Source organism: Balaenoptera acutorostrata, chromosome 3 (genome assembly GCF_949987535.1).
Source record: "Balaenoptera acutorostrata chromosome 3, mBalAcu1.1, whole genome shotgun sequence".
Taxonomy (NCBI): domain Eukaryota; kingdom Metazoa; phylum Chordata; class Mammalia; order Artiodactyla; family Balaenopteridae; genus Balaenoptera; species Balaenoptera acutorostrata.
Window position 1 is genome coordinate 162,705,483 of NC_080066.1, and position 12,521 is coordinate 162,718,003.

Sequence of the window (12,521 nt, forward strand, 5' to 3'; positions counted from 1 at the left end):
TTGGTACAATGTTCTGCTAAAAGACATTGTTTCCAGTAATATTTATTGATGCAGTTGAACATGAATATAAGGGATGACAACGTAATACATTAGACACATAGACTGTCAGAAGATATTCATTCTTAAGCAAAGTTAGCATAGTCTCTCCTCTGTAGAGTGTACTTTGAAGGACCAAAGCCCCCCATGGATCCTTCTTTGTCTGCTAATATGTCCTAAAAAAAAAACCTATCATTAACTTATCATTCAGTTTTCTATTTTCATGTCACATGCATTGTTAATATAACACCATTTTCCTGTACCCATTATTCCCTCTTAAGTGCAGGGGAACTACATTTCCCAGAATCCTTGGCAGAGGGTTCTGGGTTAGATTCAGCCAATGAGAATCTCTTCCTGGTGATCTGGCAAATGAGACGCAGAAGCCCTCAGTGTTCCCAAGGCAGAAGCTGGCCACCTGGTGAGCTCAGCGCAGAAGAGAGGGTTGGCCAGGAGAGTCCAGATAGCCTCCCATAAAACATGCTCTGCCTCTGCAGGTGTCTGAGATCTGAGCTAGTAGCTTCCTTTGACTGCAGTACCCCCTGGTCTCCTGAAGGCTGCTGGCAGCTTTCCTGACCTTTGCCCCACTAGCCTTCAGTAAGACTTAACCCTTTATTACTCTGTTTTAAATCATTCTCTCAAAATACTTAGGATGCTTTCCATTTTCCTGTTTGAACCCTGACTCATAAATGCATTTATTCATTTTTGAAAGACTAGTATTATTATTACTTCATGTCTCTATGTCACATATCAGCTTGCAAAGTACTGTCATATATATTTGTCCCCCAATTTATCTTAAAATAAGTCTATGAAGTGGATAGAGTAGGCATTATCTCCAATACATAAATAATTTATCTAAGCCCTGATTTCTCTGTGATTTTTGTAAGGAATGACTTAAAGCAAGCTAGTGACAAAATCAATACAAGAACTTAGCCCAACTGATCAACTGTGTTCTTCGTATCATATTCAGTAGTTTCAGAATGCTCTTCATTGAGAAGATCCTGAATTCTCAGCTAAAACGAAAAAGATGAAGTACTATGAGTCACTGAAATTTAAAGATCTTTTAAAAGGTGTCTATGAAGCCTAAGGTCATTTTTCAACCCCTTACTGACTCTGCAGAATGTTTAATCACCATTTTGTAATGTAAGCTATATCTGCTTCAATTAAACACAACAAGCAAATAAAATAGTACCTTAAAATTTAGTTTTAAATTATAAACATTTATGCTTATGCAATCCAATTTCCCTATGAAAACAAAAATAGAAAATAATTGAACATCAAATAAATCAGCAGTAGTATCTATTAACCGTGGTATCTTTTTAAAGCTCCTCCTTTTAAAAATGTTGTTTGTCTGTTTCCCCCTTCCTACTGAATTAAACAGAGGAAACAGTGAAATTGAAAGCTTAAAAGCTTTTAATTAGCAAACTTTTCTTGTTTTTGTATTTAACATTTCCATTAGAAGAGCAAGGACCTGTGGAAATATTTTCAATGCTTATTTGTTTTTCCTTTGAAAATTTATTTGACTATTACAGCAAATGAATTTTTTTATAATAACATTGCTTTCAAAATTATAATATGCTGTATATCAGACTAGAGAGTTGACATCATATTAGCTGCATTGTGTTTGCAGGAGAAAGCTTTATAAAATAGATTATCAATTATCTGTAAATTTTTCTGCATTTATTGAGGTGATAATTTTGCTCTGTTTATAAGTTCATTGTTTCATCAATCATATACTCTTCCTTGCTATTCCAATTCATTTCTTCTATGTAGACATATCTGTTCAAAATATTTTGCATTAACTTTATTCATACCATAGCCTTAGAGGCAGTAGGGGGAGAAAACATGCTTTTTATCCTCCTTGTTTTTATTAATTTGCATCTAAGATAAGTTAGAGTTTTCATTCTGTGTTTCATCGCAACTAAAAATCATTGTAGAAGTAGGATTAAAAGAGTCGCTGAGAGATCTTGTAGAAACACTGGACATTTTCAGAGAAGTGGAAGTCATAGTTGCCATTATCGATCCAATTGGTTTCACCAGATAGTTCCATGCTGCTACAGGCTTTGACTGACAAGTTCAACTCAGCTCCTGGAATCACAACTTCATCACCTATTAATTGGAAAGGTCTGAAATAAGCATTGCAATTACACTTAAGGGCTCAATTGAGTTCCTTAAGCTCTGTGATATCATTAAGACTTCTCATGCAAATTGATGTTGCTATTTAAAATACATTGACCACATTAATTATTAGCAATGGAAATAATAGCAATATCACCACCCCTTCTCTACTACCAAGGAAGACCATCACAGGGCCTTTCCTTCTGTGTCTTTCTGTTTATCTCTATGTGTCTTCTACTTTTCTATCTCTTATAAGTATACTTGTCATTGGATTTAGGACAAATCCTAATCCTGAATGACCTCATCTCAAGATCATTACCTTAGTTCCAACTGCAAAAACAATTATTTCAAATAAGGTCATATTCTGTGGTATGGATGGACATATTTTTGGATCGCCACTGTTCAGTGTACTAGAGTGACTAAGATTTATCAAGAGGTTCTTATCTTTAGGCTCTGACCAAATGCTCTTCATGTGTTTACACGAATCTTATGTAGTTCTTACAACCCTCAAGGGGCTGATGCAGTAGGAAAAGAACGAAAAAATGAATGTATTAGTATCTTATTAACAAATTATCACAAATTCAGTGGCTTAAAACAACAGAAATCTATGCTGTCATATTTCTGAAGTCCAGAGGTGTGAAATCAAAGGTGTCAGCAGGCTTGGTTCCTTCTGGAGGCTCCAAGGGAGCATCTGTTCCATGCCTCCCTCCAAACTTCTAGTGGCTGCTACCAATCCCTGGTGTTTCTTGGCTTGTAGTTGCGTCAGTCCAATCTCTGCCACCGTCATCACATGGCCTTTCGCTTTGTGTCTCTCTGTGTGTCTCTGTGTATCTTCTTCTCTGTCTCTTATAAGTATACTTGTCATTGGATTTAGGACAAACCCTAATCCAGAATGAATTTGTCTCAAGAGCTTTACCTTACTTCCATTTGTAAAGACAGTGATCTCAAGTAAGTTCACATTCTGTGGTTCTGGATGGACATATCTTTTGGGTGGCCACTATTCAAAGTACTACAGTGAATATCCAGCTACTTGGTTTATTATTTTCACGGACTTGACTAATTCAGCAGGAAGAAAAACAGGTCAACAGTAATTATAAACTCTCTTTAGTACACATACTAAATTAATTCAATTTGCTAACTGATATTATTTCCCTTCACTGCTTCACCCTTTTGGGATATAGCGTAAACCCCTTCCACACTCTCCAAACATCCTTCCTTCCCCGAGATGGAGCTACCCAAACCACAAGTACCTTCTGGCTTCAGCTCTAATGAAAGCTTACATTATTTGAATTCGTTTTACCCTGGAAAGGGTTCCCTATTGCCATGGCTACTGAGAGGGCAATATAAATAGTTAAGTCTGTGTTGACCCTTCTGTTCTATTTTTCCAACGCCAACTGGATTTTTGCTTCCTTTCACATTTGTAATCAAAGAGTGTCTTCACATAGTCACATAGTCATTTATGAATTTGTCTTTCCCCAGGGTCTTTGTAACCTGTACTAATTATTTTGTTTTCAATGACTTCCTCGTTATTTTTCCACTAACCAATATTGATAACTTCCTTTCCTCCAAAACAATAGATTCTCCTCCAATCCATACTGAGAAACCAATAGTTTTCAGTACAGAGATGGATGAAATAGGGAAAATATTTTCTTGTGGTTGAAAATGTTTTTATCACTAGTAGGTGTTTTTGTGCCAAAAGACAAGAATAATGTTGTTGCTCATGAAAATAATGCCTCAGTTCACTTGGTTCTCTTCATAAATATCAAGTATAACTGTATAAATAAAATCATCTGGGATTTTACATTGCAGTCCTTATGAAAAGTACTATTTCTATATGTTTCAGTGAGAATTCAGGTTTTATTTTATTTAGTGGTTGCTTTTTAAACCTAAATCTGAGATCCACTTAGAATTCTATTTTAAAATTTATTGCTTGTATTTTCTAGTATAGTAATTATAATTTTAAAATGCCAACTAGAAAACAAGTAGTGTATGAGAACTCATTGATTTGTCACTTGGCACAAAACACTTCCATCAAAGTAAAAAATATAGAAGCATTTTAAAAATGATTTATTAATAATTTTTGAATTGGATATGAGTCAGAGTGGAAGTCTGAATTTTTTTTTTAAAGTAAAACATTTATTTGATGTCACACTTGATTTGCACCTCTCAAGCTCTGTTAGGATGGATAGAAAGGGACTGATAATTGAATGAAAAGCAGAGATTTAACATCATGCCAGTATTAAGAAGTACTAGACACTAGGAGGCTGCCATACTGGTTACTACATTGATTGCCAGAGTTGGCTTGGCCAATAGGGATCTTCATGAGACTTCCTTAACCTTCACCAATTACTATAATACAATTTTATTATAGGAGCTATCTATGGAAGGCCTAGTTAATATCAAAAGGACAAGGTGAAACCACAAGGTGAAGGAAGATGTAGAATCAGATATGTTCTAAAGACATTGTAGGGCACAGCCAGTTTCATCATGGGAGAGATTCATCCCAGTTAATGATACACAACAAACATTTAGTAGTTAGTTACTGCTATTTCAACTGGCGGTATTCCAATATTCTGGTAAACCATGTTATTCGATTTTATATTTAAATTAATTTTTTGTAGCATAATTTACACACAGTTAAATGCACCTATGGACAAATCTATGCATCTGTGTAACTGCCACTACAACAAAGACTATGTCCATCATCCCAAAGAGATTTCTTGTGCCCCCTTGCTGTCAGGAGACCCAGCTCCAGGCCCAGAAAATGAGTCATCTGCTTTCTGTTACTCAACATTAGTTCTGCTTATTCTAGAATATTATATTAATGGGGTCATACAGTAAGTAGTCGTTTTTGTCTGACTTTTTATTCAGCACTGTGTTTTTGAGATACAGCTGTGTTGTTGCATCTATCAGTACTTTGTTTTTCTCTATTGCTGAGTTGTATTTCACAGTATGAATGTAACACAATTCATTTATCAGTTCACCTGCTGATGGACATTTGGGTTTTCTGCAGCTTGTCAGTATTATGAATAAAGCTTATATGAATATTTCTGTATGTTTTTGTAGATATGTATTTTCAATTACTTTAAGTGAATGCATAGGAGTAAAATTTCTGGGTGATATAGTAACTTTATGTTTAACTTTATAAGAAACTGTCAAAGAGATTTCCATTTTGCAATCCCACCAGCAACATATGAAAGTTCAAGTTATTTTGCATCTTTGCCATTTTGGGGAATTGTAAGGTTTTTTTCAGTCATTTGAATAGGTTTCTGGTTGTATCTCATTGTACTTTTAATTAACATTTTTCTGATTACTAATGGTGTTGAACATTTTTCCTGTGGTTATTAGTCATTTGTACATCTCCTTTTGTGACATGCCTGTAGAGTTTTTTTTGCCCATTCTTAAAACTGAGTTGTGCTCTTCGTACTGAGTTGTAAATTATTTTTTACCCTGGATATGCTGTCATGGGAGAGGGGCTGTACTGGACTATGGATAGATCACTTCCTTTCTGGTTACTGGGGAGAAGAATAAAAACTGCTGCAATTCAGTGCCATTGTTCAAAGAGGTGCCTCCCAGAGACATAGTTTGATTCTGAATAATCTACTCAGGGGAGGTAAACATTTCAACCTAAATTTAGGCAACAGTGCTAATGAACAATTCCTCAGTCCTAGGGATTTCAACTACAGCTATTTATTTCTTGCTCATGTTACATGAGGGTGAAGAACAGTTGATACTGCTCTAAGCTGCCAGGCTATGGGGTCTCTTCTTTCTGAGATTCTGGCTGAAGGACCACCCCTGAATGGGAGGAAAATGGTGTCCTCCCATTTTCATGGCAGAGGGAAAGAACAAGAGAGACAGGACAACCACATGGTGACAGTAAACCTTCTGCTGGGATGTGGTTTGTGCTGTGTCACTCACATTCTATTGGCTAAAGCACATCACGGGGCTGAGCCCAATGTGAGTGAACAGGGTGAGAATACATGTCCCATGACAGGGGTGGGAGAATGAAGATCTGTGAACACCAATATAATCTACCACAATCAGTTGCAAAAAACACCCACAACCTGGATAGAGAACTCTCAAAAAGAATCACATGCAAAACTCAGAGTATAAAGCCTGCACATGGCAAGCTTTGAATAAATGTTCACTCTTATTTTTATTATTTCCTTTTATGTAGACCAGATCCTGTTTCACATGATAAGAAACCACTCTCTGGAATGTATAGGAAGATTTTATAACAGTACTGATTCAGTTGAATTGCTTAGAAATTGGGTGGCATTGTCATCTCTATTTTCTTAGTTCTAGACCTTTACTCAGAATGAGAGACAGACTTCATTCCAGTACATATGAAATGCTGAATTATGAACCATTAAAAATTTCACATACTTAACAAAAGAGTGAAGTTATTGATAATGAACTTAAAACCTGTATGCTTGTTTAGACACATTTAGAGTTGGTTTCTCTGCTTGTATGTTAAAAGCTTACATAACATAAATGTGCATTAGTTTGTGACAGGTGCAATGTGTCTTAAATAGAGGAAGTCTAGAAAACATACCTTTGCTCCTCCCTAAAATGCCTCTTCCCAATCCCTCTTAAAGCACCTTGTACTGGAATTCTGCATTATTGTGTGCCATCTTCTCTAGACTGTCACTTCCTTCAAGCTAGAGTCATGTCTCAGGAGTTGGGGACACTATAGATGAGTTAATATATTATCTAATACTATAGCAAGGTAAAAATACCGCACAAAAACTCAGTAACAACAATAACAATGATGATGCTGATAATGACGATGATGATAGTAAGGATAAAGATTTGTATAGCCCTTATTATGTGCCAGGCTCTATTCCAAACACTTCTTTAACCAGTTGCCATGAAAGAGGTACTACATTTAAAGCCAAATTACCGAAGTGGAAACTGATGTCAGAAAGGTTTAGTAAGTGCCTCAGCATCCATAGCCACCACTCAGAAGCTATGTTATAGTGGTCAACAGTGAACCATGCTTCCTGCAGTTCACACCCTGATGGTTGCCTTGGCCATGTGACTTTCCTTGGTCAATGGGACATTATAATATGTGGTGCTAGCAGAACATCTAGAGGTCTAGTTATCTTAGAACACTCCCTTTTGGGACCTAGCCACTATGTTAGATGCCTGGTTTAGGCTACTGAAAGATTAGTGACCATGTGGGAAGAAAGACATTGAGTCCACAATGAGAGCGACGTCCAGCCATCCTGATACTCTAGCTGAGCCCAGTCCCAACAGACCCACTAGCTGAAGGCGGGCACATAAGTAACCTAAGGGGAGAACAGCAGAAGAGCTGCCCAGCCAACCCAAAGTTTTGTCAGAAATAATGTGTAGTTTTATGCCACTACATTTTGCATTGTTTTTATACATAGCAATTTACAACTGGAATAGAAGGCAAGACATCGTCTGCCTCGGGGAATTTTGTTGTTATTAAAGCAGCTAAAGAAATTAATATATATAGATATATAGATATATATAGATATATATATAGTTAATGTATTATATTAACCTCATCCATATTTTCTGAATTTTCTACAAAATCTGTCCACAGTTATGACCTAGTCCTGCAGGAGACTTCTCCTTGTCACAGAATACAGAGTGCCAACTCTGTATTGGCACATAATACAGAACTTGCTAAATTAAATAACCCCATTTCCTTAAGTTCCAGAAATCTGATTTTTGGGACAATGTCAAAACAAACTCTGATGAGATTTCAACAGTGATCATGGAGGTTGGTTACCAGTGGGTATTTGACACATTTTTCTCACTCTTGGCCAAGTGCTCCTAAACCAAATCAGAGGTATTGTTTAACTGGCTCCTGATTAATATTTCTGACAATGTGGTAATCGGCTATCCAGATGAGCAATTAATCAGAGTAGTGAGAAATAAATAGCATCTTTAGATCACATTTTATTGCAGCCTAAAGACCAAGTTTGTTCCTAGAGTTCTCATAACAGAAATGAGGTGAATGTTAGCCATGAATCTACACAATCAGTCATTTAGCACTTGACCTTTAGAGTTAGATAAATTTTCCTCAAAGAAATCAGTCAATGCTTTTGCAATCATAAAGAAAGAACTATATAGATATAGATATAGATATAGATATAGATATAGATATAGATATAGATATATAGATATAGATATAGGAGGGTTTTTTTTATGAGGAATTGGTTCACATGATTATGTAGGCTAAGTTCCATGGTCCACCATCTGTAAGCTGGAGACCCAGGAAAGCTTGTGGTGTAATTTAGTGTGAGTCCAAAGACCTGAAAACCAGGGCCACTGATGGTGTAAGTTCCAGTCTATGGACCATAGAGGTTGAAATGAGATGTCCCCAACTCAATCAGTGGGACAGGAAAAAAACAGTGAATTCTTCCTTCCTCTGTCTTTTTTTCTGTTCAGGCCCTCAATAAATTGAAAGATGCCCACACTGGGGAGGGAAATCTACTTTACTGAGTCCACTAATGCAAAAGCTAATCTCATCGAGCAATGCCCTCCCAGACACACCCAGTGAAATAGTGTTTAATCTGGGAATCCCATGGCCAGTAAAGCTGACACATAAAGTCAACCATTACAAATATGAATAAAGAAACCATTGCACAGCAAGGTGTTCAAAATCTATGATGATGACATTGATAATTATTAGAGTACATTGCATAGAAGCAATGGAAACAAGGGTCACCCTGTAATGTTTGCTCTTCCCCAAAGTTCCTTCAAATGTTAAAATAGAGCCATTCTTTTCTCCTCTTTAACATCACCTGAGTTTCACCCTGAGAACCCTTTCTAGCTCTGTTATACTCCAGGAATTCCTGGAAGAAAGATTCAGAGTTTTAGATTTAGGAGTTTTGGGACCCCTGCTCATCATTTTGCTGAGTAACAACAGAGGTTCCAAAGAGCCTTGGAACTCTCCAGCTTCTCCTGCACACAACAGATCAAGGCCAACCTGAGAGGCAGAAAGACTTGCACCTCTTTCAGATTCCAAAGTTTTAGAACAAGAGGCCTGGGCTGTAAACACAGGCTTGCTGCAAAATAGTTCTCAAAATTCAAGCAAAGCTGGTAGAGATTTGCCATTGAACAGATAGGGATCAAAATCCTGGCCCTGCACCTTTGAAAATGCATTTCCTTTGGCAAGAACCTGGTCTTCTCAACCCCTCAGTGTCCTCAAGTATAAAATGCAATAATAATACCTACCTCACAGGGCTGTTGTGAACATCAAAAGGGAAAATATACTTAAAACGTTTGCCACAGAGCTTTGGGTTCAGATTATTAATCAAGTTATAAGCCCTATGAAGAACAAGCATTATTACAGATAATAATATGAAATACCCTCAAGCTCTAAAATTGTCTTTAACTTCTCTGCATCAGGCAACTCAATGCATTGTGCCTACCCACAGCTCCAAGGCTACTGAGGTTTGCAAGTAGTATGTTTATATCAGAGCTCAATAGATTCAAATCAACTGAACCCCATGATTCCCCGTGTATATAAGAACTGAAACTTCCTTGAAATCAATATGAAATACTCAAATACTTAAATTCATAATATCAGGCTTCTGGGACTTAAGTCAGAGCACAATTGTGGTTAAATTGGCTCATATCAAAGGCATTTTTATAGTTTACGTCCTCCCTCCCACCTGGCTGAGATGCAACTTTGTCAATACACAAAATAGTTTTTGGATCCACTGGAGCATAATCTACCCCATGCTTAAGGTTATGGTATTTATTCAAACATCAGAATGGGAGCTGATGAGATAATTTTGGTCCTTCCATTATTTAGTTATGGAGACACGTTTCCCTTTAATTTCTTTCTTCTAAATCAGTGTTTATTTACCAGCAGTTCATATCAAATCACTTTTGAGACTTTTCCAGGTTTTATCTTCCTTTACGTAAATCAGTGGGTATGAAATGAGGTCCAGGCATGCATAGTTTTAAAAAGCCCAACCTTTAAATCTGATGTGTACCCCTGATTAAGAGCCACCTGTGAAAATGAGTGGACTCAATCCTTGTCAATAATCTTTTAAAAGGTGAAACTCAGTTACAATTTCACTGTTTCCTTCATAGTATTTTATGTTGTATATATTGACAAAATCTTTAATTTTCAAATTTTATTACAAATTTTAATTTTGATTAACCATAAAAAGAAAAAAGAAATCATAGCATTGTAGAACCAGAAAAAGGAAGAGAGTGTTACTAGTTTTTCTACATGGGAGGGTTGCAAAATTCCGAATTCCAGTTCACTACTGCACTGTACCCATTCTAATACCAGTGTCTTGTTACTGGTGTCAAACTTCTCCAACAATGTCATGTATAGTAGATAGGATGGAGACCTTTTCAGAGTTCATGCTTATGGCATTTGGGTTGCTCTTTTCTCCTTGGGAAAGAGGAAAAAGAGTGTTATAGCCCACATGTGTCTAGTAGCCTCAGTTACTATGTTCTTTTTTACGTTTTTATAAACATCAAGTCTGAAATAAAAAGAAGTCAACAATCAGTAGCTAGTCAAAACCATCTGTCTTGTTTACATAGATACACTCTGTAAATGACATATATAAATAAACACATACATACATATAAATCATGGATGTGAGAAATATTTATATGAAAAATATATAGCATAGACTTGAGAAAGCATCTTTTATAATAAAACCACTTCTTGAATTCAAGAACTTCAGAGGCCTAGGTGACTCCCAGATTGTGAGACTCTTAGCAAGAAAAATTTTAACAACACTACTGCAGTACAATTGATAGGCATAAACTGCATGTATTTTGATTGTGCAATTTTATGAATTTGAAACTATCACCACGGTCAAAATAATGAACTTATCCATCATTCTGAAATGTTTCCTTATACCTTTTTATAATCCCTCTCTCTAGCTCTTCTTTTAGGAAACCACTGATTTATTTTCTGTCAATATTTGTTTTATTTTCTTAAATTTTATATAAATGCAATCATGCAGTAAGTACTCTCTTTCCTTTGTCTTCTTTCATTCAACATAATTATTTTGAGATACATTTATGTTGGAGTATGAATCAATAGTTCATTCCTTTTAATGCAAGTAGTATTATATTGTATGATTATACTAAAATTTCTTTATCCATTCATCAGTTGACACACTTGGGTTGTTTCCAGCTTTACTATAACAAAGCCACTATAAGAATTTGTGTACAAGTCATTGTTTGGTCATACACTTCCTTTCCTCTTGGGTAGAGTGGATGTTTCATATGGTAGGTGCGCTTGTAACTTTTTAAGAAACTTCCAAATGATTTTCAAAAGTGTATCACCTTACATTCCCATCAGCAGTGTATGAGAGTTCCTAGTACCTCCACATTCTCTCCATTTGGTATGATCAATCTTTTTAATTTCAGCCGTTTTAGTACCACATGCACAGTGATATCTCATGTGGTTTTAATTTGCATTTCTATAGTAACAAATGATGTTGTATTTCTTGTCATGGGTTCGCTTACCATTCATATCTCTTCTTTGGTGGAATGACTGTTTGAACCTTTATCCATTTAAAAAAAATGGGTTGTTTGTTTTCTTGTTAAGTTTTGGAATTTCACTATGTTTTCCATATACAAGTCCTACATCAGATATGTGACTTGCAAATATTTTATCCCACTCTGTGGTTTGTCTTTTCATTCCCTTAACAGTGTTTCCTGAAGAACAGAAGTTTTTAATTTTGATGAAGTCCATTTTTTTCTTTTATAGACCTTGATTTGTTGTTATACCTAAGAAATCTTTGCTTAACCCAAGATCCCAAAGGTTTCCTCCGGTTTTTTTCTAGAAGTTTTATAATTTTATATTTCATATTTCCTTCTTTGATCCAATTTAAGTTACTTTTTAATACACTGTGAGCTATGGATTTAATTTCATTTTTTATTTGTGTATGGATACCCAATTGCTCTAGCACCCTTTGTCAACATGACTACTTTTTTTTTCTCCACTGAATTATTAAGAAAAATTATATAAGTCAATACATATAAATATAAAACAGATTATACCCAAAGCGTGTTTAAGCCTCATTTTTTTGTAAAAATGCGTGGATTATTGAGGAGAGATTTTGCTTTCACTCACAGTTACAGTTGATTTTAAGTACAATAGAAGAATTGAAGTGTAAAAAACAAAGCAAACCAGACTAAACAAACTGATTTGAGGTTTGTTTTGAACCTGTGGCCAAGCTCAATGACCTGGTTGAACCACACCTACTCCTACTGTCTGTGCTCTTTATCTCTTAGCAAAATACCTACATATTTTAGACACTGGATGGCAACCTGTTATTGCTGAGGACTAGAGAATTTCTATATTGTTAAATTAATAATTTCTTTTCAAGGCATAAATTACTAATTTGGGATCA